This window comes from Suricata suricatta, chromosome 9 (assembly GCF_006229205.1).
Source record: "Suricata suricatta isolate VVHF042 chromosome 9, meerkat_22Aug2017_6uvM2_HiC, whole genome shotgun sequence".
Classification (NCBI taxonomy): Eukaryota; Metazoa; Chordata; class Mammalia; order Carnivora; family Herpestidae; genus Suricata; species Suricata suricatta.
In genome coordinates this window covers 55,337,223-55,362,664 of record NC_043708.1, presented here as the reverse complement: position 1 = coordinate 55,362,664, position 25,442 = coordinate 55,337,223, and the positions used below count along the sequence as shown (strand labels likewise).

General features: G+C 36.5%; 1 long non-coding RNA gene across 1 annotated transcript in view; it reads left to right on the top strand.

Annotated features, from left to right (window-relative positions):
- The first annotated feature begins 7,979 nt into the window (after positions 1-7,979).
- The window catches only part of LOC115302543, an 856,964-nt gene continuing 839,501 nt past the window's right edge, over positions 7,980-25,442 (top strand). Inside the window, exon 1 of the long non-coding RNA XR_003913523.1 lies at positions 7,980-8,306. This is a non-coding gene — a long non-coding RNA (uncharacterized LOC115302543). The remainder of the gene's footprint in view (positions 8,307-25,442) is intronic.

Genomic DNA, 25,442 nt, shown 5'->3' with positions numbered 1-25,442 from the left:
CACACTGAGATACCACCTCACACTGGTCAGAGTGGCTAAAATGAACAAATCAAGAGAATGTAGATGCTGGCAAGGATGTGGAGAAATGGGCACCCTCTTACACTGTTGGTGGGAATGTAAATTGGTACAGCCACTCTGGAAAACAGTGTGGAGGCTTCTCAAAAAACAATCAATAAAACTCCCCTATGACCCAGCAATAGCACTGCTAGGGATTTACCCAAGGGATATAGAAGTCCTGATGCATCGGAGCACATATACCCCAATGTTCATAGTGGCACTTTCTACAATAGCCAAAACATGGAAAGAGCCTAAATGTCCATCACCTGATGAATGGATCAAGAAGATGTGGTATATATATACAATGGAGTATTACATGGCGATGAGAAAGAATGAAATCTGGCCATTTGTAGGAAAGTGGATGGACCTCGAGGGTGTCATGCTAAGCGAAATAAGTCAGGCAGAGAAGGACAGATACCATATGTTTGCACTCATAGGTCTAACAGGACAAACCTAACAGAGGACCATAGGGAGAGGAAGGGGGAAAGAGAGCTCGGGAGAGTAAGGGACACAAATCATGAAAGTATTCAATACTGAAAATGAACCATGGACTGAAGGAGGGGGATGGGGACTCGGGGGTGATGGTCATGGTGGGGGGCACTTGTCGGGGAGAAGCACTGGGTGTATTATGGAAACCAATTTGAAAATAAACTGTTAAAAAAAAGTGATGTTAGCAAACTTCCCAGTATTTGCCTGGAAGGACACATTGTTTTTATTATCCTGGTCAGGAATACATTTGCCCTTAGACCTGAAGGAAGACAATATCTGTATTCCAAGGCTGTGTTCTATGAAGATATCCTTAAAAAGATTATCGAAAACAAAGCCACCAATATCGCTTCACAAAATGTACAGAAATGTAATAGAGACTTAGGGAGAATTGCCTTCCAATAAAATTATTGCCACCCAGAAAGTCCATTGAATTCCAACTGGAAGAATTTAAAGAAATTCTCACCCAGACATATATGAAAATGAAACCACAGAATATCAAAGGCAAAGAGGAATAACAGAAGCATCCTGAGTGTAAAGACTGTTCAACCTCCAAAGAATGCCAATAGCAAATAGCTGATTTCTCAACAGTGTAAATAGATAGCAAATGATAATCAACTAAAATGATTTAAGAAAAATAATTCTCAATGTAAAACTGAATAGCCAGTCCCATTTTTCCAAACTAGAATACCAACAATAGAACTGAGTTTTCTACCAAGAGAACATCACTAAATAAAATACCAAAGGATATTATGTAGGCAGAGTAAAAGTGATTCCAACTACAAGGTCTAAGATACATGAAGAAAGATGATCAAAGAGTATTGAATATACTTATGCATCTACACAAATATTGATTCTAAGAAGCCATATTTTTTTCCTATGGGTTAACACAAGCTAGAACAACTCAAATACACAGAAGCCAGGTAAATCTTAAAAGGGGTAATAGTAAGTAAAATGCTCAAGAAAAGGGTACATATGTAACTTTTTAAAAAATATATTTTAATGTTTATTTATTTTTGAGAGAGAGAGAGCATGAGTAGTGGAGGGGTGCACACACACACACACAGGGGGAGAGAGAGAGAGAGAGAGAGAGAGAGAGAGAGAGAGAGAGAGAGAGAGAGAGAGAGATACAGAGATACAGAATCCCAAGCAGGCTCCAGGCTCTTAGCTATCAGCACAGAGCCCACCTGGGGCTCAAACTCACAAACTGTGAGATCATGACTTGAGCTGAAGTCAGTTACTTAAATGACTAAGCCACCCAGGTGTTCCTGGTACATATGTAACTTTAAATGATTTTAGAATTTAGTATTTAGTAGGTATGTTAAACTCTCTATGAAAATTACTAAAAGTTCAGAAATAGAGTACATATCTTACAGAGTAGTAGAAGAAAATAAATGGCTGTCATTGCTACTATGAACATCCTAATAAGGTATTTGGCATAGTAAAACTGGTCTTTAAATTATTGGATGAACTCTGAGTAAAACAAATAGGACGATTATTACTTCTCCAGAGAAAAAGCCTTCAAGTGCCTTTGCTGAAAGTGCTTTGTCCAATATTTCTAGTGTAACAATGGTTAAAAGAAGATATTTTCTCTAGATTAGTTTTATTGATTATTGGAATCACTTTGAAAACTGACCATCAAAATCATTGTTTTTTTTTTATACTTTTATGTGTCAGTACATATCCACCTCAAGCTTAGTTTCATACTGGGCAAGCTGATTGATTATTTTTGTGAATCATAAGTCAAATTATATAATTTTTTCATATATGTTTTCTGATCCATTAATTAATTAATTAATTCATCTTTTTAATGTTTGTTTATTTTTGAAAGAGATAGAGCATGAGCAGGAGACAGGCAAAGGGAGAGGGAGACACAGAATATGAAGCAGGCTCCAGGCTCTGAGCTGTTAGCACAGAGCCCGATGTGGGGCTTGAACCCACGAGCTGTTAGATCATGACCTGAGCTGAAGTCAGATGTTTAAGCCACCCAGGCCCACCATATGTATTTATTTAAAGGTGTGTAGTTTTTTTTTTTTTGAGTTAAGCATTTCAGTGTTTTGTAGACTTACCTTCAAATTATTCATTTAGGTTATTCATATTATATAATTTTATATATATTTTGAACAAAACAAAACACCTTTCAATAAAAATCTATCAAAAAAACTATAAACTGTATTTTTATACAGATATAAAAATAGAAATATGTTTTTATATCGAAAAGATTTACATGAATCTAGTGATTCTGATACATACACCAATATGCTTTTAAAAAATGATCAACAGAAGTGGAGAATAAATCAAACATTCACAATTTCAATCACTATATATAAAAATATTTTTAAAATGAGTATGTAGCAGTGATATCTAATTAATTCATTTCAAACATTGATAGCATTCCTATGACAACCTGTGATTATATCCTTCACATGGAAGTTAGAGACAATGTATGCATTATAGATTCAAAATGTAAGAGGATTTTCTTTTGAAAATTATAAATGTAGAAAATGGCCTGGATTCAAAATGTAATAAGCTTATCTCTATGTCTAATTTAATGTGTTCTTTTCAGTACTTGGCATTGTCTGTAATGGTACTCTCCCCAGAGGCTGAGCACCTTGACCTTAAATGGGTACAGTTGTAAATATATAACAAGTTAACTTGAAAGAGGTCTGATTATTGAAAGAAAGTATTTGCTCTTTATTTTTCCATATACACAGGCGTCAGAATATTACATTAATTACGGAATAGGGATTACTTCACAGGTTTGAATTATTGGGCAGAAAAAATCTATTCTTTCAAAAATCAGTGCAGATGCATGTATTGTATAATTTCATGCAGCTGTATCTCTCTGACCCATCTCCTGGCTAATCATATGTTGAATGGAAAGCAGGCTAAAGTGCTGACGGGGGATCAAGTGGTATCTTCTGGCGACAGGAGAAAATGAGTAGGCACACCAATATGTAATGATATGGCTAGAAGCAATTTTCTGCTATTGAAAAGTTGAAGCTGATGAACAAAATGTATTCATTCCTTCTGCCCTGATTGGAGGCTCAATGCAATTAATAAAAGTTTCAGAAACAAAGAATGAAACTCTCTTCAGTTAATCTATTTGAGAGTTATAATACTGTAAAGCTTTAAAGTGTTTTTTTCTTTTATAATGTATTTTTTTCTTTTATAGTTTATTGTCAAGTTGGTTTCCATATAACACCCAGTGCTCATCCCAAGTGCCCTCCTAGATACCCATCACCCCTTTTCCCCTCTCCCCCACAACCATCAGCCTTCAGTTTGTTCTCAGTATTCAAGAGTCTAATGATTTTAGAAGAAAATCCTGTCCAGATAATCTCTGAGGGTTAATATTTAGAAAATGTCTTTCAGAGTTCTCTTTAGAGTCTAAGGGATCATTTAAAATTTTATTTGAACAAATTTTAAGGCTAAGCATTTTGAAAAACGTTGGCTGAAAGACACCTATTTCAAATACATGAAATAGAAGTCATCAATAATTACCAATTATAATTTCCCTCCTTTATTAATAATATAAGGCTCCTGTAAAAATAATGTTTCCTTATTTATGTCTCTAAGTTTATAGCATACAGGAATTAACAAGATTCAAGATTTAAAGTAAAGAAAAAGAAATAGTATGAGCCTTTGTGGTATAGTAAAACAAAGGGAACATAGGAGTAAGGACAATTTTAAAAAACTTGTAACTGTCACCATTGAGAAAAATCACACAATCCATTTGTGCATAAGCTTCTTTATAAAACGGACATACTAAAATGAATGATCTCTTTTAGGATGAAAATAATTTTATCTTTGAGTCATTCAATTCAATAAATTTATTTCCCTCTGGTAGAGTTTCTGTAATTAAAAAAAATATGCTGGGGCACCTGGGTGGCTCAGTCGGTTAAGCGTCGGCTTCCACTCAGGTCATGATCTCACGTTTGTGGGTTCGAGCCCCGCGTCAGGCTCTGTGCTGACAGCGAGCTCAGAGCCTGGAGCCTGTCTTCAGATTCTGTGTCTCCCTCATTCTCTGATCCTCCCCTGCTCACGCTCTCTCTCTCTTTCTCTCTCTCTCTCTCTCTCTCAAAATAAATAATACATTAAAAAAGGCTGAGTTTAAAATTTATAAAATTTAACTGAAGACATACACTTGGTATATGTAAAATAAAGGCTCAATGTTTTTTTCAGGCTTCAGGCTTCATTGTCTTTAATCAAGGTGGAGTGGAGGGGATTACAAAAATAAAGCCAGCATTTCCCATAAATCATCAAGGGTCAGTTTTCAAGGTTCTTAATTTCTCATCATGATAGAAAATTAACACTGAGTCCACTCTGAGACTATTACCTTCAATTTTTATTTTGTAATTACTTACAATGTGTATTAGCAGATATAAAACTTTCTATAAATTCATAGTATTAAACAAATAAAGTATGTTCTGTAGCTATACCACTGAAAAGGCCTAAGTGAAAGTGATCAACCCAGAAGCAATAAGTACCACTTAAACCTGGACTGTAATCTTGAAATGTAATAAAGAAAAAAAGGAAGTAGTATTACTTTGAGAAATAGTGGAGTTCAGATCTGAAACAAAATATGCACAAGATGATCCCATAGCATCTGTCATGCAGGAAATTTGAAAAACTATAAAAAATATCATGATTGTGTCAAAATGATTCAAGAGCCACCATGAAGAGCAAGAAACACCATTGCTCAAATATGGGACAGTTTGACCAACAGCTATAATGAAAATAGCTGCCCTTTATTGCAAATAACAAATATTTAAAAATCCTGATGTATGTCAACTATATGTCATAATGATACTTTATAAAGTACCAGTTGTTCAATGTTGCTGAATACTAGTAAATCAATTCAGTATTTTAAAAATTGGTAAACAAAGTGAAAAAATTAGTCCAGAAAAATAGATGCGTGTATACTCCCTTTATGGAAAATTTATAGGTAATAATATAAGAAGGAGTGGTAGGGTTAGAATATCAACATTTTGCAACCTATAATTAATTTATTTGATCAAAGTATTAATAACCAATACTACCTATGAAGTCCACTTTCCCATTCCCAAAATTCTATCAGAATTTGATCTAAATTGAATGTATATTTCATGGGAAATCTAGAAGGTTGAGGAAACAGGTGTACTATGGGAATACACAGCAAAATCCAGATGGTAGAAGATTCCACAGGACAAATGAACTGGTTTCCTCAATAAATGAATAGCAAAGAAAACAAACAAACAAAATGAACAAAATATGAGATATGTCAACCAATCACAAAATGTGGACTTTATTTGGATTCTGATTTAAACTGTCAAAAAGAAATATGACATTCATGAGACAATTGTAAATTTAACTCACTAATTAGGTATTCAGAGATACTATGAATCAACTTTTTCTTATAATAATAGTATTACGACTATGGTTTTAAAAACTTTGTCATTGAGGGGTATAGTGAAATATTTATGGATGAAATGGCATGATGTCTGAGATTTGCTTCATAATAATGTGGAATCAGGAAATGGATGAATTCATAAGTCCCATGAAACAATAATTATTAAAACTGTATGATAAGCAAATAGGAGTTAATTTCATTAAGATGTCTACTTTAGTATGTTAAATTTTCCATGCTATCCTGAGGATGCCCAGTCTTACCTGGGAGTGTTAGTTCAGATTAGCAGGATAAGTCTATGAGTCTATATTCCTCTGGATCTCTAAAGGCATTAAGATATTACATTGTCCACTTGTAACCAGTTTAAGTTGTATACTTGTTTTCTCAGTTTTAATTTTTCTTCTTTTTATTATGTAGAGAATTTTATTTTAAGCTTTTTATTTTATATATATGTATACACACACACACACACACACACACACACACATATATATATATATATATATATATATATATATGCACCATCCCTTCACTTACTCTTTCATTTTAAAATTAGTATAAAGAGTTGTGAAAATATTAGAATCTTGGTCTCTCATTGCCAAAGGGTAAGCTAGTTTATGATTTTAAGCTTTAGTAGTTATTAAAATTCTACCACATACTCTAATTTTCACAGTAATATAACTCAAAGTTCATGAGATCTAGATCTCATACATTTCTCTACTATTTGAGATAATCATAATAGGTAAAAAATAGTCAAGAACTGTATAATTGTGCTTTAAAAACAAATATAAATATAGTAACATTTTTATGTCTCTATATGTGTACAGATTATAATATGCAGTTGATTTTTTGCTCCTCTTTCCCAGTTTCCTGACTTTCGACATCAGGTCTTCTCTATTTTGGAAATGAGGTCATCACAGATTCTGGTCAGTCCATCAGAGTCTTTAGTCTTCTGCTATATGGTCTTCTCCAGAGAGTGGATGTGCATCTGCTCCTTCCTTAGGCTCACCTGGAAACCAAGGTGTCCTCTTCAGCCTGGCCCCAGAACTGGGAGATTTCCTTGTTTGCCAGTTTTAGTTTCTCTTCTTTGTGGACTTTCAGTGCTTGGTATCTCTGGCCTTCCTTTTCAATTTTTACTTAATCATTGTCAACACCCTTCCATATTTCTTCCTATGGTGCAGTACTGTTGGAACACTGAAACGGTTCTATTCAAAGCCTTCTCCCGAGTCAAGCTTATAGACAAAACTCACAGGTGTCTGTACTTGGCCCTACCTTTGTTTGTCTAGGTCATGGTGGCCCTCATTCTCAGAAAATAGAACGCAACTACAAAACATTTTCTTTCTAGCCGATCACGACCCATATCCCTGACAATTCCTGGACACAGCCTGCCCCCCCCGCCCCCCCCACCCCCCCGCATTGTCACCTGGTCTACTTGGCCAAGAGTTGAGTCCTTCCCCATACACCCTCCCCCATGGGCACAGTTCCAATCCTCTTACATTCTTGAAACCCCCTAAAAGGTCCATGCTAGACTAGGGCGACATCTCTCTTGATATCTGGCCCCTCTCCTCCCTTGGAGAGTAAATAAACTCTGTTGCTTGTTGCTCTACTCTTTGTGCAATTCTTTGAGGCCTGCGTCACCAGCCAGCCTAACAAGCACTTTCTTTTGTTTCTCAAACTTTTTGCAGAAGTCAAAGAAAGATTTTTACATGGAGTTCAGGTCTGCAGTAAATTGGCCTGTTTCTTTCAGAACCTTCTGGATTTTGTCTAAGGCATGTTCCTTGTGTTTCTGAGCCTCCTCCACCATCTGGTACAGAATCCCCTCAATCCCGTCCGCGATCTAACACTACGTCTCGGTTCTTCGTGTGGAACTCCTCACACCTGCTCTTCACCAGCAGGTTCTCCTTTTGCGCTGCTTCCACGGCAGCATATTCCGCGAAGGGCCCTGTGGGCAGCCGCCACCGCCACAGAACACAGGGAGACCCAGCTCAGCAACACCTGCAGCTCCCATTAAGCCAAGCTCCAGCAGCCTCGCCTCAGGCCCACTTCCTGAGGGGGGCGCCCGCGTCCTGCGCAAGGCTCGTGCCAGGCCCAGTGAGGGCGCTGGTCTCCGAAGGCTTCCCTTCCGGAGCGGGTGGAACGTGAGGGACAGGGACAGTATCCTCAAGGCGGACTCCTTAAACGAAGCTTAAACTGCCCCCGACGGTCCACCTCAGCCCTCACGTCGTTCAGGGCCTAGGCAGGCTCTAACCCCCGCTGACGCGCAGGGGCTCCTGCTGGGTGGCTGGTGGGCGCCCTGCGGCGAAGCACTTAGCTCCGCGGTGGGGGCCGCACCCCTGGAGAGTCCTCCCCGGAGGCTGAAAGCGTGGCCGGCTGCCAGGTGAGTTCCCCGTGCCGCACGCCCCGCTCGCCGCCAGTGGCCCCGGGCCGCGCGCCCGCCCTGGGAGTTTCTTGCAACCCGTCTTGGCGCCGGCTCCGAGCGGGTTTAGGCTTGGGTCCGCCAGCATAGCCCAGAGGAGAGGGAGGCCGATTCTCCTCTGCCGCCTTGGGGAGCTTTTCCTGCCTTGCCTCCAGGCTCCTCAAGGAGCGGGAGGCTGGGACCCTTCTGGTGGCCTTTTGCTTCCTGCATCATCAGAGAAGTAAAAATCTGGCCCTATGGGCCCACTGCCCCAAGAGTCAGCCATTTGGCCGGGGCTACTTCCTTCTGAGGACGTAGGGAGGTGGCCCCGCCAGCATTCTGAGGCAGGCAGGGGCGCTGTTCGCAGGACCAGAAGCATCCTCAGGGCAGGCTGGGGCCCCTTCTCCACCTGTGCCTCCCAGGCGAGTACCAGGACAGGGCGCACTAGGCTGAGAGGCAGAGACGCGTGCGAGCTTTTCCTGGGCTCTGTAAGGGTCCTCGCTTCTGTCTTAGGAAACCATCTCCTCTAGGAGGGGATCCTGGAATTCAGAGGTGGATATAACGCTTTTCTCTAAGGAATCAGAACTAACATTTTCCTCCAGGGCTGGGCTCACAGGTGCCAGACATTGGTTCTGGAGATACCATTTGTTTTTCAAGACTTCCCCGGGTCTGGGAGAGCTCAAATGATCGAGGCTTTTCCTCAATCCCTATGTATTTTCCTCTGTGCCCTGCTTTAGCTGAATTTGAAAATTTTATTAGCTGCATTTTAAGTTTTATTCAGTTAAAATATTTTAAAAGTCTCCTGGGGCTTTTTCTTTGACCTCTGACTTATTTGGAAGTGTGCTGTTTAATTTCCTCACTGGGGATTTTCACCTTTCTGTTATTAATTTCTAAATTAATTTCATTGTAGATTGAAAATGTACTTTGTATAAATTCTATTCTTTTAAAATTATCGTATGTTTTATGGCCTGGAATGTAGTCCATATCAATGTGAGCTTGAGAAAAATAGGGATCCTGCTTTTGAGAGGAGTATTCTGTATGTGTCAATTATATCAAGTTTATTGTTGTTTAGGTCATGCAAATCCATACTGAATTGATCTATCAGCTACTGACAGAGGGATGTTGAGTCTCTGATTATAAAAATAAATATACCTTTTTTTTTTTCTCATTTCTATCAGTTTTTCCCTCCTGTATTTTGATGTCGTATTGTTAGGTGCATACACATTTAAGATCTTTGCATCTTTTGGAGAATTGACATTGACACTGCCCATAGCAATTTATGTCATTCATTTAATTTATCCATATACTGTAATCACCCAATGCATTTTACTAGTATTACTTTAAGTAAACTTGTCTTTTAGATCAACTAAAAATTTAAATAAATTATTTTATTTTTGTGTATTTCCTCTCTGATAATCTCCTTTAATTTATGTAGATTAAAATTTGGTCTATATAATTTTTCTTCGGTCTGAAGATCTTCTTTTAACCTTTCTGAAGGGCGAGATAGCTGGTGATGTTCCTTCTTGGTCTGAGGACGTCTTCATTTCTCCTTCACATTTGAAGAGTAATTTCACTGGATATAATTTTTTTTTCTTTGAACTCTTTAAATATTTTGTCTGACTCTCTTCTTGAAGAGTTTCTAGTGAAAAGTCTACCATGACCTTTGTTCCTTGTTTATTTCTTACTCCTTTCACTATTTCCTTTTTCCGTTTGGTGTTCTACAGTTGAAGTATGATATGCATGGGTGAGTTGGTTTTGTGTGTGTGTGTGTGTTTATCCTTCTTGATGTTCTCTAAGATTCCATAATATGTGTTCTGAAGACTGCCATTAATTTTCAAAGGTGCGCAGCCATTATTTCTGAAAATCTTTTCCATTCTTTCATTTGTCTTTTCCTATTATTCCAATTATAGGTTTGTTACAACTTTTGAAATTGATCTACAGGGTTTTTTTTCTTTGCACTTCAATCTGGGAAGCATTTGTTTGCTTGTAAACTTTGTTTTTTAGAACAGTCTTACATTCACAGAGAAATTTAATGGAAAATACATAGATTTCCCAAATACTCCCTACTCACACACACATACAGCCATCAGTAAAATCAACATCTCACGTGAGAGTGGTATATTTGTTACAGTCAGTGTAGCTAAATTGCCATATCATCACCCGAAGTCTATAGTTCACATTATAGTTCACTCTTGGCAGTTCAGGAAGTTTTATTAGTATACCATTATGCTCACTGATTCCTCAGTTGCATTCATCTACTGATGAGCCCATCAAAGGCCTTCATTTCTGTTACTGTATTTTGATTTCTAGAATTTACTTTTGATTCTTTCTTGCAATATCTATCTTTCTGCTAATACCACCCATCTGTTATTGCATGTTGTCTACTTTTTTCTTTAGAGTCTTTAACATATTACTTATTATTTTACTACCTGAAGTCCAGCATCTGTTATATTAGATTCTGGTTCTGATGATTGCTGTGTCTTCTCAATTTTTTTTCTTTTTTCTTTTTGGCATGCCTTTTAAGTTCTTTGTTGTAGATCATGTAAGTTATATCAGGTAATAGGAACTGAAATAAATAGGTTTCAGCGTGAGAATTTATGTTAATCTGGCTAGGAGCTGGGTTATGTTTAATGTTTGTTGCAGTGGTAGATGCTAGAGGCTTCAGATTCCTCATTTTTATCTCATCTTTTGACTTTGGGTCTTCTCGGAGAGTACATGTGTCTTGCAGCTCTTTTAGCTATAGTCTACTGGAGCGGCCTTAACATAGTGGTAGAGTCTTTCCTTATTTAATTGAAGTAAAATTGACATACAATGTTACATTAGTTTCAGGTGAGCAGTATAGTGATTCCACAAGCTATATGTTACGCTCACCACAAGTATAGTGACCATCTGTCACCGTACAATGCTATCACAGTGCATAGACTATATTCCCTATGCTGTATCTTTTATATTCCTGACTTATTCATTCCATAACTAGAAGCCTTTATCTCCCTCTCCCCTTCACCTATTTTGCCCATTCCCCCATCTTTCTTCCCTTTGCTAACCATCAGTTTTTCCTCTGTATATATGGGTCTGTTTCTGCAGTTTTTTCAAAGTTTATTTATTTATTTTGAGAGAAAGAGAGATAACAAGAAGCGGAGGAGGGGAAGAGAGAGGGAATCCCAAGCCTGCTTTGTACTGTCAGCATAGAACTCAATGCAGGGCTCTATCCATGAGATCATGACCTGAGCCCAGATCAAGTTCTGGACGCTTAACTGATTGAGACACCCAGGCACCCTTTTTTCTGCTTTTTGATGTTTTATTTATTCATTTATTTTTTAGATTCCATGTATAAGTGAAATCATGTGATATTTGTTTTTCTGTCTGACTTACTTTACTTGGTATAGTACCCTCTAGGTCTATCCAGTTGTCACAAATGGCAAGATCTTATTCTTTATTATGGCTAAGTAATGGTCTAGTGTGTGTGTGTGTGTGTGTGTGTGTGTGTGTGTGTGTGTACATATCACATCTTCATTCATCTACTGATGGACACTTGGGGAAGGAACATTCTATAACTATTTTCAGTGGACCTGTGTCTAAGTCCATTCCAAGTGTTTCCCTGATTTTAGGGAAATCTTCCTTGATTATAATGTTCCCAATTTATTCCTTGATATCTTGAAACTCTGATTATTTTTCCCCCTCAGGTGAGATAGTCTAGAGAGGACTGTGAGTTGGGAAGAATTCCTTTCCCCAGTTGGGTAAGGATTCAAAATTGTGCTTTAACAGAGTACTATCCCATGGAGAGTAGACCTTTGTTACCAAGAATGTTCTGAACATGTTTTACAATGTTAAAGGTTACTTTTCCTTCCCTACTACCATGGCTTTCTTTATTCCTTCCTTCCTTCCTTCATGTTTGTTTATTTTTTAGAGAGAGAGGGAGAGTGGGAGTGAGTCAGAGAAAGAGGGGAACAGAGGATCTGAAGTGGGCTCCATGCTGATAACAGACACCCTGATGGGGAGACTTGAACTCACAAACTATGAGATCATGGCCTAAGCCGAAGTCAGACGCTTAACTGACTGAGCCACCCAGGTGCTCCTATAAGTGGAGTCCAAGAATGGGATGGGAAATCTGGAAGGAAAGTTCATGAAAATATGGGCCCTGTAATCCTAGGGCCACCAAGAATTTTTCACTTTGATATTACTCCACACTCAGTGTGCAGCAATTCGTCAAAATTACCATTTCAGTGTTTCTACCAGCTTATGGCTCTACAGGTTCTGCTACAGGTAAGCAGGTCCTAGCAGTGATTCTCTGGATTCACCATTGTCTCCAGATTTAAGAGTGGTGATTTGCCTTGAGACCTCAGTTCTCTAATGAATCTAAGAAATATCACTGATTTTCAGTTTGTCAAGACTTTTCCTTGTTATAAGGACGAGAGTGACTACTTCTAAACTCTTTATATTTTGGAATTTAACGTGGAAATCCCACTACTCCTAAATTTTTTAAAATTAATTTTAAGTGGTTTAAATGTCTAAGCTTTGCCATCTCAACTAATTTTAGTTCAGAAGACCTGGACCATACCAAATATGCTTTAGTAATAAAATTTGCATTACATATTTTGAGGCATGTTCCTGCTAACATTTGAATGGAATATTAAACAAATTCATGCCAAAGTGTTCAAGGATATCTGCCGAATATTTTTAAATCTTCCATGATTATTATAAATATATACACAAAACAATTTTTGGCATAGTGCATTAAACACATTTTTTGGTGTGCAGTATAGCAATTAGCAGTAATTCATCTGAATACATGTTTATCAAATACTTGAGGACTTCTCTATCACTGACTTTGCTGCTGAAGTGTTATTACCCCTTTTCCATAAAGGGCTAAGTGGATAAATTGTATTTGAAATGCTGCAGAGGCAGCAGAGGCATTTGAAGTTTTCTGGCTCCACTACCTTGGTTAGGACTTCTATCTGCCCCATCAGTATTCTAGGTACTGACCGCAGCTTATTGTCTTTTAATTTTAAAGGTTTTGCTTACATTAAAAATATAAATTTTACACTAAAGGGGAAAATAAATCATTGTGACACTATCACTGAATCTGCAGCAAATTATATTCATTCTGCTACTATTGCAGGTTAGAGACCCACTAGGATGAATTTGAGGTGCTGATTCTATAGGTTTCAAAAGTAAATGGGAGCCAAAAATAGAATCAATTACAAACCAGTAGAGAATTATAACAGTATCATCCCATGGTCTTGATATTTTGACATTTTAACAAATAGATTTTAAAGTATATTAATGATTTGAGAGATTATCCATACAGGTACTATAAGTAATCTGATGTACATATATACATATATAAAAATATCTTAAAGTATGTGTAATAATTGTGTTATCAAGTGATATTTTCTTTTATATATTACCTAGTCTACATTTCAGTTTTACTTCCCCATCACTTTAGTTTAGAGATATCGTAAATCAAGTATAATTTTCAAAATTACTTTAAAATTCTGTTTCCTTTTGACAGTATATTATGCCCTATGTCTGATACGTTTCCAAAATGCTAGATTTCTTTAGCCATTTCTAAAAACTAATTGCTAGTTTGTTCTAAATTAAATTTTGAATTTGTTTATAAAGTTAAATCACATTCAAATACCTTAAGATAAGCTCCTAGTAGAAACCTGATTACTTTAAATAATAAGCAATCATTAGAATAATTAAATATTAATCAAAGTGAAACCATTAGTCATTTCATTGACAGAAATTTAGAATTTCTTGGCGTATCTCCGTTTTAGTAATGCGACTGAAATTTATGGAGAGACCCATGTGTTTTGATTTATGACATAGATTGTAGATGGTATTTAAGAAAATATTGTTCACTATGATTAAAAAAAAAAACAAAGGGAAAAGGCACAGTAAGTTTTCTGTGTGTAGTAACTGGAAAATAATGCATATATATGGCCACTTTCTACCTAAAAATTCGAAATGCATGAGACTCTTTACACAGAGATCAACACTTTATCATTTTCAGGCTTGGCAATGAGAGTCTCCCCAAAGAAACAAGAAGTGTCTTATTTGCCCAGTTCTAGAATTATGTTTGACTGATGCTATTTCTCAAAGCTACATCTTAATTTATTTCCTGTGCTTCACTGGAAATTGCTTGATGCATCCTCGCGTTCATGTTCACAGTCTTCAAAGTGAATCTTTCCAGAATAAGAAGACTGGAGAGGACTTTAAAAAAAGGGCTTAAAAATGAAAATATATGACAAAGATAAAAATTATAGAGGAAAATAATCTTCAGCAAATTTGAACTCATGATGTGTAAGGACTTGGGGAAACAGTAATGCATCTGGGCCCTGACTTCAAAGTTTCACGTGGAAGCAGAGATAAAGGAAAGCATTAAAGGCCAAGAGGGCAATGTGAATAATAGCAATAGCATGAGAATTTGAAAAATCATCTCCACAACAGAGAATACCTCACTTTTCTTTCAGTGGAAGATCTATGGTCACTAGAATTTAGAATTGAAACTTAGGTGTGGCCAATTTGCTGATGACGTGGCTTCAGAACTTAAAAAACATTATTCTGGAAGCATTTCTGACCTGGCAGTAGTAGGAGGTAATTATAGTTCTCCAAACATTAGGAAAATATTTTCTGGTAATACAAATAAAAAGCTATAAAATTATATAGACAGTTTAGATACTGAATTAACATCTTTTGGTAACTGATTAACAATTCAGATGAGGATAGAATTGAAGATAACTAGTTTCAAACTTAGATCACTCAGAGCTGTTATACCTTATCAAAATTTAGGGAAAACAAAGAGCAGATTTTAAAGAAGAAAATTATGTTTGTTTTGGATATCCTGATTATCAAATGTTAGTATCTCAGAGAATTATTGGATTCATCATCATAGCTTTCCTATAGTATAGAAGGTAAATTAAATCTAAAAGATGAAGGTTGCATAATCTGAGTTAGTAAACAGAATCCTGAATTATTTAAACTTATGGGTTTTGTCTACAATAGCAGTTCTTTGGTGCATACTTCTTTTTGTAAATATAAGTATGGCAGGTAGTAGTGCTTTAAGGGCTAGAGAATGCGCTAAAAGGGGGGTAAACTGGCCATGGTGCACCCTGTCATTCTGCTACTCCTCACTTCTGTTACCTAGAACATCTTACTCAACCACAGTCAGTTTCCTGTTGTTTACATGTAAAAACATAAATAATAACACCCATAAGCTTGTTGAAAGGATTATTTGCAATAATGTCATAGTAATTAAAGTAGTGTAAAAATAGAAATTTATATAAGATTGTAGAATAAGTGGGTCCTATAAATAGCACAGATTTTTTTGTTAGGCTGAGTACATATGACATTAAGGATGACATCAACCATTTACTCACAACTCACCTTCCTTATGTGAAAACAAAATAAGATCCTGTTACATCTATTTGGAGGCAACAGAGATGAAAACAGTGTGAAACTATAAGACAGTTTTGGAAATCTATTGTGGCCTTTTTGCAATTTACTGTATCGGCAGTTTTCAGAATTAATTGCTTTCTACTGGTATGGCAGTCAAATACTTAAGTTATGGATAATCTATGTTTAGAGTATGTAGATCAAAGATACATGTGACAGTAACGATAGAAATTGTGACTTCCCCATAATGTGAATCTTTCTTATTTATTTATTTATTTATTTATTTATTAACAGCTAACATTTATTTATTTATTTATTTTTTAATGTGAATCTTTCTTGATACAACAGGGCCAATAAATCTTTCAGCAACTCCAGGAAAAAGGTTGAACATGGTCCTACTACATTTGTGTCCTGGAAGCTTGGCCCCAGTACGTAGAACTCTCTAAGGAATAGGGGAGAGTCTACAGAGAGAAAAGTTATCCACAAGTCTCTGACCCCAACAGAGAGATTAGAAGTCCATCTCAAATGCCAATCAAATGAATGGATAAAAAAAGGTGTGTTATATATACACAGTGAGATGAAACTTTAGCACATTATGCTAAGTGAGGTAAGTCAGAGAAAGACCTGACTTTCTGTCAGTACTGTATGTTATCAATTCCATATGGGATTAAAAAGAAGTTAGACCTAGAAAATTGAGTAAAATGGTTGTTACTAGGGGATTGGGATTGGGAGGCAATGAGAATCATTGTATTTTAAGAACATGAATTTGTAAAGAGCAGTAAATAAGACAGAAATAGCTAGTACACAGTATAATGAATATAGACAATACTATTATACTATAATTATATAATGTGATACATATAGCTACACTGGCAATCATATTGCAGTATATAAATGGATCAAAGTAACACACTGTATACCTTAAATCTACAATGTTTCCTGTCAAACAGATTTTAAAAAGAGGCATGATTCAGATTAAATATAAATCTTAACAAGCTATTATCTGACTTGCCAGGTTTGAAATTTCTTGAAAAATGACTTTATAGTTCCTGACTGTAATAAAACTAAAAAAAAAAAAAAAAAAAAAACCAAAACAAAAGGAAACGATTTTCTACTGGGACAGCCCATGGCTCAGCTACTTTCCTCTTCTTTTCAAAAAGCAGGGTTATTTAACTGGTGGTATAAACTGACATCACTCCAGTATGCAAGGAAATATTTTATTTTAGGGATGAAAGAGGAACTAAACTAACCAGACGTAGTGTTTGTTTCTAGGGGTTACTCAGTAATCTTCCTTGCCTTACTTTTTCCAAGGATGAGAAATACCTGTGCTTATAAGAGATTAGTGATGATCTTCCAACTCTTATATAGTAGTAATAAGCCTAGCCTTTTTTGTCAGGTAAACCTGGGTGTGGATCTCTGCTCCGCCACTAACTAATAAGCATTTGGCTTTCAGTAAAATATTTAAATTCATTAAGCCTCAATTTATCTGTAAAATGGAAATAATAAAACTAATATAAAAAAAACTTTGTGGGTTGCTCTGTAGAATAAATAAATATTCATGTAAGCTGTTGTTATATAGCCCGGCAATAATAAACAGTTACTGAATATTAATTCATATATTAAGATTATTGCCCATGAAAAATTGAATTTTATTCCCTCTGGGAAGAGATATCAAAGGGCTTAAAAATTCAGCACAGTTCTCAGTCTCTCTCTTTTCTTCTTGTGGTATAGTCTTCCCATTACTTAAGTGTTTCTGTGTGACAACCTGTCTCAAAACTTAATAGCTTAAAACAACATTTAAAAAATTATTATCTCTTATGGGTATATTGATTGCAGTCTGGTAGGTGGCTCTCTTTTGGAGTCTCTCAAATGGTTGTGGTCAGATATTGGCTGTGGCTGAGTTGCGGAAGGCTTGGTTGGGCTGGATGTCCTGGTGACTTACTGACATGGCTGATAGTTGATTCTGGCTGTTGTGGGGGAAATCAGACTTTCCATGTGGCTTACGCATGGCTTCTCCTAGTAGCTAGGATTTCTTAGAGAATGACAGTTGAGTTCCAAAAGAGGGTGTCCCAAGAGTATTTCAAGGAAAATAAGAAATAGAAACTTTCAAGTAAGTTGAGAGTCATCATGTAAGTCCTATTTTTATTCAAGGGTTTGGAGAGATATATTTCACCTTCTTGGTGGGGTGAGAAGTTCACATTGCAAAAAAAAATATGGAATGGGAAATACTATTGTAGCCATTTTTAGCAAATGCAGTAAGTTATAGTATGCTTTCTTACCAAAGCAATTTGCATCTGTCCTATAAGCAAAATACATTCACCTCCACCTTTACTCACTAAAGTCTCATAGTTCTCCATCAGATCCATGAGTGCAGAATCTCACATATAAACCCAGGTCCATGGACCAATTCTTTTGGAATTACTTGTCAAGTAGTTCCTCTTGGTCTAAAGCCTATAATATTATTCTCCCTATAGGCCCAACATACAATGTTTATTTACCTCAAGATGTCTACAATAGGCCCACTTGTTAAAAATGAGCATGGATTTGGAGGAGGGTTATGAACACTCAGTGACCGGCAGCAATTCTGGGACCCTACACAGAACATGCTTACCCTGGAAGTAGTGCCCAGGGGAACTTGGTTTTGACCTTTGAATTATCCTTCATTCTCCATAAGACATGGCCTGTGTTTGCAGTTGAATATGAGGTCCCGGAGACCTCTTTTCATAGTGAACAATCTCTGTCCTTTTCAGTCCAAGCTGAAATAATTCCTTTAAATCTCTGTGGATTTCTTAGGAATCAAAGTATAATTAATTACATTAGACCAAATCTACACCTGTATTTTTTCCAAGTCCATCTCCTCTCTGCCTTGACCTGACTATGGAGCTGCATGGGCTAATATCCTTAATATGCTTAAAAGCTTTTTTGTCTAGGTCAAAGAGTCTATGAGGCATTACCTTAAATTTCTGAAGTCTCAACAAAGGGAAAAATATCCATACTCTTGATTCAGTATTACAAGATGAGTTGTTGTCAGCACCTACATCAATATTCTCTTATATGATATAGAACATGGTAGGTATTATGTATATAACTAACAATAGACCTCGGAAATGAAAAGATAATGTGAGAAAATAATATTTATTTACTAAAATAATACTAATTGTACATAATATAATGATTCATGTATTGATAATAAAAAAGCAGCAATATGATTGCCTTATCCCAGTGTAATCAATAGAGTTGCTTCACAGTAGCTTCACCTATACACTAATGAGTGAATCATTATAAAAATTTTATGGCATATAGTATTATAGTCATATTCATGATATAACATTGGAAACATATTAAAAACACCTGGGATAATAAGCTGATAAATAGTTTCTCTAATTATGAGAGGGAGACATCTGTACAATAACATAATTATTTGAATGACAAGCTAAGAAAACAGTAAGAAAACTAACACATTATTAATTTTATAATAAATACCACTTAGGTAGACTATCCACTTTCATACAAGTCTTGCACATGATGAGTACTTCGTGATGATGGTGGAGAGACAAAAATATCTCAGACAGTTCTTACTCTAAAATTATTAGATTTTTCACTTGATACACACACATAGCAGATAAATTTATTAACTGTATAGCATGATGGTTACTTACTATTTAGAAGAAGGTGGAAAATCATAAATGTCTTCATCTTTATTCTCTTCATATTGAGTAGACCAAGGAAGACAAGGAAGAGGAAGGGTTGATTTTGCTGTCTTAGGGATGGAAGAGGCAGAAGAAGTGGAGACAGTGAAAGGAAAGGCAGACATATTCTGTGTAACTTTATGGAAATATATCATAATTTATGTTTGACTTTCCTTTTTCATTTCTCATAAAAGTGTTTCTGTATGCTATCAATCCTTCCACCGTTTGCTTTAGTTTCTGTGTGTATCATAAAAGAAGTCAAAAGCCGTTTTGAATAGTCAGAACCCTTCTGCCAATATTGTCTAATGTCAGGCTGTTTTCTGCAACTGCTTCTAGGTCTTCTTCCTCATTGTCTGGCCCTGGTTTCAAAGCACTCATCTCTATCAAGCTGTCTTCTGTCAGTTCCTTTGGTTTAGTGTCTATCAGCTCCTGAATTTCTCCAGGATTCATAACCAGAGCCCCAGCCTCACTTTTTATCTCTCTTTCCATATGTACAGTCTCTTTCATGATTTTCTTCATTGGCTTTTTGTAAGTCAATGTAAAGCTGAATAGTTTCCTTTAGCAGGAATTTACTGTTTCAGGTTTGAAGGCTTTCAGGACCATAACAATGATGGCATCTTCAGTGGTGGAATCCTTACAGACTTTCAGGATATTCTCTTTCTTACTATTTTCTTTGATAGTGGTGATAATTCTTTACATAGAGTACCATGTGTAATAAGCTTTGAAGGTCCTTCTGACCCCCTGATTTAGAGGCTGAATTGAGACGTCATGTTTGGGGGCAAGCAGACTACCTCAGCAACCTCGGTGTTGAAATCATGAGGTTTTAGGTGACTTGTGCAATCTCAGTACGACTTTGAAAGACAGCCCCTTACTAGTAAGGTACTTCCTTATTTTAGGGACAAAGCATCAATGGAACCAATCCAGAAAAAGGGTTCTCATTGTTCAGGCCTTGTTGTACAACCAAAAGACTGGATGCTGGTATTTATATTTTCCCTTCATGTCTTGGGGTTACCAGCTTTACAAGTAAAAGTAGTTATAATTCCAACTGATCATAAACCCAGCTGTATTTGCATTAAACAGTAGAGTTAGCTTATTCCTTCCTGCCTTAAATACTACTGTTTGTCTCTTCCTTACTAATAAATGTCCTTTGTGGCAAATTTTTTTCCAGAATAAGGCACTTTTGTCTGCATAAAAACCTGTTCAGGCAGATATCCTTTCTCTTGAATGATTTTCTTAATGGCATCTGGAGATTTATCTAATGCCTGTTGGGTTGGCAGAAGTTGATTCTTTTAAACTAAACCTCTTTCTAAAATTATCAAACCACCCTTCCCTGACATTAAATTCTCCAGCTTAGATCCTTCACCTTCCTTTTGCTTTAAGTTGTCACATAAGGACTTCATTTTTTTTCTCAAATCATATTACAGTGTATAGGTGTGTCTTTCCTATAGCAAGCCGACACACACATAAGAGCTGCATTTTCAGTGCGAAATAAAATGATATTTTGCAAGAAGTGCAAGTTTTTCACACTTGTTGGCATACCTGCAGTAATGGCTTCACAAATTTCCTTGTCTGTTTTTACAATGGTCCTAATGGTATCTTGAAATGGTGAGCAACCACAGCTGCAGACCTTAATCTATGATACATGTCAAGAAATTCAACTTTTGCTTGTAATATCATGACTTTTTCCTCCTCCTTGGGAGCACTTCCAGCATAATTAGTGGCACTTTGTATGGGTCCCACAGTGTTATTCGATGTTTCCTGTATTACACCAACTGAAATGAAAATATGTAAGAACTGTGAAAGTTTACTTTTTACTTTCTCTAGTATTTTTACACAATACTCGAGAGATTATCTGGCTATCGGGAGCAATGTCACACCGTATTTTAAGTGTATACTTGCAACACTTGAGTTCATTGCAATAGCAACAGGAGGTAGCTACGAAAGTATTACAATAGTACAGTATGAAGTATAGTTAATTTTATGCAGTTTGACTCAATACTGTATTTTTACAATTGTTTTGTATTTTTATCCACTGTACATGGCACCACTTATGGTCTATTAGTGTTTGTGTGCATAAGTTTTGAGACATGTTAACATTTTTATTACAGATTTGTTTATTTTATGGTAGCAAATTATAAAATAGTCTAGCATCTGCATTTATTTTATGCATTCATAACATACCTAACTTTCTCTTAGTCTTTTTAATATTTCTAGGCTACCTGGCTCATCTGTGAGTTTTTTCAAATTGTCACAAATATCCAAAAAATATTTTCAATGTATTTATTGGAAAAAATGCATCTATCCATGGACCAATGCAATTCAAATACATGTTCAAGAGTCAATTGTATTTTATGCTTTGTTGTAGTAGCCCTCCACTTCTATGTACTGAATTCTGATCTGGCTCTATATTATTGGGTAATAAACTACCACAAAACATGGTGCTTTTAACAACAATTTATTATTTTCTCTCACAACTCTTTGGTTTGACCTGACCACTAGGTGGTCTTCCTTGGGGTTTTGAACACAGTTGTAGTCAGACGTTGGCTAGGGTTGAAGTCATCTGAAATCTTGATTGAGCTACTCATCCCAGATGATTCACTTCTACAGCTGGCGGTTGATGTTGTCTGAAAGCTAAGGTGGGCCTGTTGACTGAAGCATGACCTCTCCGTATGACCTGCTTTTCACAATATGGCAACTGGGTTCTGAGAGAGAGCATCCCAAAAATATGCAACAAGTGTTCGGAAGCAGGAGCTGCCAGAAATGTTAAAGTCTATGTTAAGAACTGGTGTAGTGTCATTTCTGCCATAGTCTATATTAGCAGTTACAGGGCCTACCCAAAATAAAAGTGATAGAGAAAGAGACTTCACATTTTGTTTGGACAGGTCACAATGAAGCAGATCATAGACATTGAAAGATTATGTTGCAGCTCTTTTTAGGGAATACAGTCTCCATGTATGCTAAACAGGCCAGGGCTGTTGGTTAAAGTGAGTTCTCTTTATTACTCTGACTTCTTTTCCTTCATACCTTTCTCCCTTTTGTTCACCTCCTTTGTTGCTTCCTCTTTTTTTTTTTCTAACATTTATTTATTTTATGAGAGAGAGAGAGAGAGACAGACAGACAGACAGACAGAGACAGAGCATGGGTGGAGGAGGAGCAGAGAGAGAGGGAGGCATTGAATCTGAAGTGGGCTCCAGGCTCTGAGCTGTCAGCACAACTGGCAGCACAGGCCCGGCTCTGTGAAATCATGACCTGAGCCAAAGTCAGAAGCTTATTCGACTATGCCACCCAGGTGACCCCTCTTTTTTTTTTCTTAAGAGAGAAAGAGTGCAAGTGGGGGAAAAGGGCAGAGGGAGACAGAGAGAGAGAGAGAGAGAGAGAGAGAAAGAGAGAGAAAGAAAGAGAAAATCTTAAACTGGCTCCATGTTCAGCAAGAAGCCTGGTGTGGGGCTCAGTCCCATGACCCTGGGATCATGACCTGAGCCAAAATCAATAGCTGGACACTCAACTGTTTAAACCACCCAGGTTCCCCTGTCTCCTCCTGTTTTCACATAGCAGCCTTACAAAAGTTGTTGCTACAGTTTAGGAATGGCTGGTGGACTGCAGATAAACTCTGTGTCCTACTCTGTCTCTGTAGATAGTTTTTTTAAGTGCTGGCACATCTCATCTCAGAGGAATTATAAATTTTGTTAGTTGCATGGCCTTTGTGAATTATGTCATTTTATTTGCTTTGATATGGGTAGTAGTCTACTGCAAATGAGACAGAGGTATTCCACACGTTCCATGTCAGTACACCCATATCATTAGTGTACTGCATAGTGTTTCGGGACCAAACACCAATTTATAATTAACATGTTATTTTATTTTTATTTTTTTATTTCTTGATGTGTATCCCTTTGTTTGATCCTTTTGGGAAATATGTGGCAGCCAGGACCGACCCAGGTTAATGTGTGTTTCCTGGTCAAAGGCCTTGCAACATGAATATCTTATAAATGTAATTCACATTACTTATAAAAACTTAGTATAAGGCACAGAGAAAAGGAACTGACCTCTATATTGGGGCAAAATCATGGTGCTTTAAAATAATGTTTCTGTGAGAAATAGATGAATTTTATAAATCTTCAATTCATAGCTTTAATAAAATTCAAAAGGACAGTTGATTGAATTTAACAGGTTAAAAACATAGTAATGAAAAAACTATAAGAAAAGTAGAGGAAAACATGATTGACTATTTTTGCTTAAAAAAGCACACATGGAGGGAGTAAATATAAGATAGGTTAGTAGGAAAACTCTTTTCTGTGAAATAGAGAACAAAGCAAAGAAACTGAATGATAAAAGTAAAATATAAGACACAGAATAGAACTCAGATACTCAATGTAGTCTCATTTAATTCATCTTTTCACATATTTAGTGAGCATCTATTATTATTTTATGTCAAGCTCTGTCCTAATTGCTTGGAACATATTACTTAGCATAACAGATGCTGTTGTTTCTGAAAAAGACTAAAGTCAAGCAAATGAAACAGAAAATCAAATAATTATGGTTAAGCACGATGAATTATCTGATGGGAGGGTTGCTAAGAGAGTGTATAATGGTTATATAAATAGGATCAGAAGTCCTCTTAGAGGAAATGATATTTAAAATGAGATCTAAAATATAAATAATAGGTAAAGAAGGAAGTTATCTAGAGAAAATACTATATATAACATCCAGTTAAGCCCATGTGGAGGAGATAGCATGGCCCACTCAAAGAAATGAAAAATATTCTGTTGGTTGAACAGTTGGTCCATTTCTTTCAGCGGTGTGATCAATTAGGGTAAGCTGAGTTAGGCCAGATACTTGCAATCTCTTACTTCAGCCAAAAACAAAGAATAAGTAGCAAGGCCTAGTGTATCTAGGGACCTGCATTTTTTTAGTATGACTGTACAAGAGTTGAATGCACACAGACAGCAGAATATTCTTAGATTTCACAGTACTTGCCCACAGCATTCTAGTAGTTTATTGCTCCTCATTATTTTTGGCCAAAGGTCTCACATCCTTGGATTTATAAATATTCTGTATTACTTTGATCAGAGTAAATTCAAAACAAATGCTTTCCAAAATTAATTTTTTAAAAAGTTTTTATTTATTTATATTGAGACGGAGAGAGCACTAGTGGGAAGGTGCAGAGAGAGTGAGAATCTGAAGCAGGCTTTGCATTGCCAGCAGAGAGCCTAACATGGGGCTCAAACCCATGAAGCTGTGAGATCATGATCTGAGCCAAAACCAGGAGTTGAACACTTACTTAACCTACTGAACAACCAGGTGCCCCTAAATTAATTTTAAATTAGTCAAGAGTTTTCTGTTAGATATGTTTACATCATCAAATGCATCATTTTGCTCTAAACCTTGGACATATATTTATTTTATTTTATTTTATTTTTTACTTTTCCAAGTATTGTAATAATAATAACAATAACAACTAATATTTATTGAATTTGATCATTTTAAGCATCTAATATGTGATAACTAAAGTAATCTTCACAGTAACCCTGTAATGGAGGGTTTTTTTTTTATTTGTTTGTTTTTAGTTTTTATTTTTGTTTTTACTTTTAGTATTTTACAACTGAGAAAACGAAGACAGGGAGCTTGAGTTACTGCTTAAAATCACCGTCACTAGAGTATGCTGGGATAAGTATCAAAACATTTAATTTGAATGTAGTCAGAGAGGCTAAAATGAACAAATCAAGAGACTATAGATGCTGGTGAGGGTGTGGAGAGACGGGCACCCTCCTACACTGTTGGTGGCAATGTAAACTGGTGCAGCTGCTCTGGAAAGCAGTGTGGAGGCTCCTCAAAAAACTATTAATAAAACTCCCTATGACCCAGCAGTAACACTGCTAGGGACTTACCCAAGGGATACAGATGTGCCTGATGCATAGGGGCACATGTACCCCTATGTTCAAAGCAGCACTGTCAACAATAGCCAAAACATGGAAAGAGCCTAAATGTCCATCACCTGATGAATGGATCAAGAAGATGTGGTATATATACA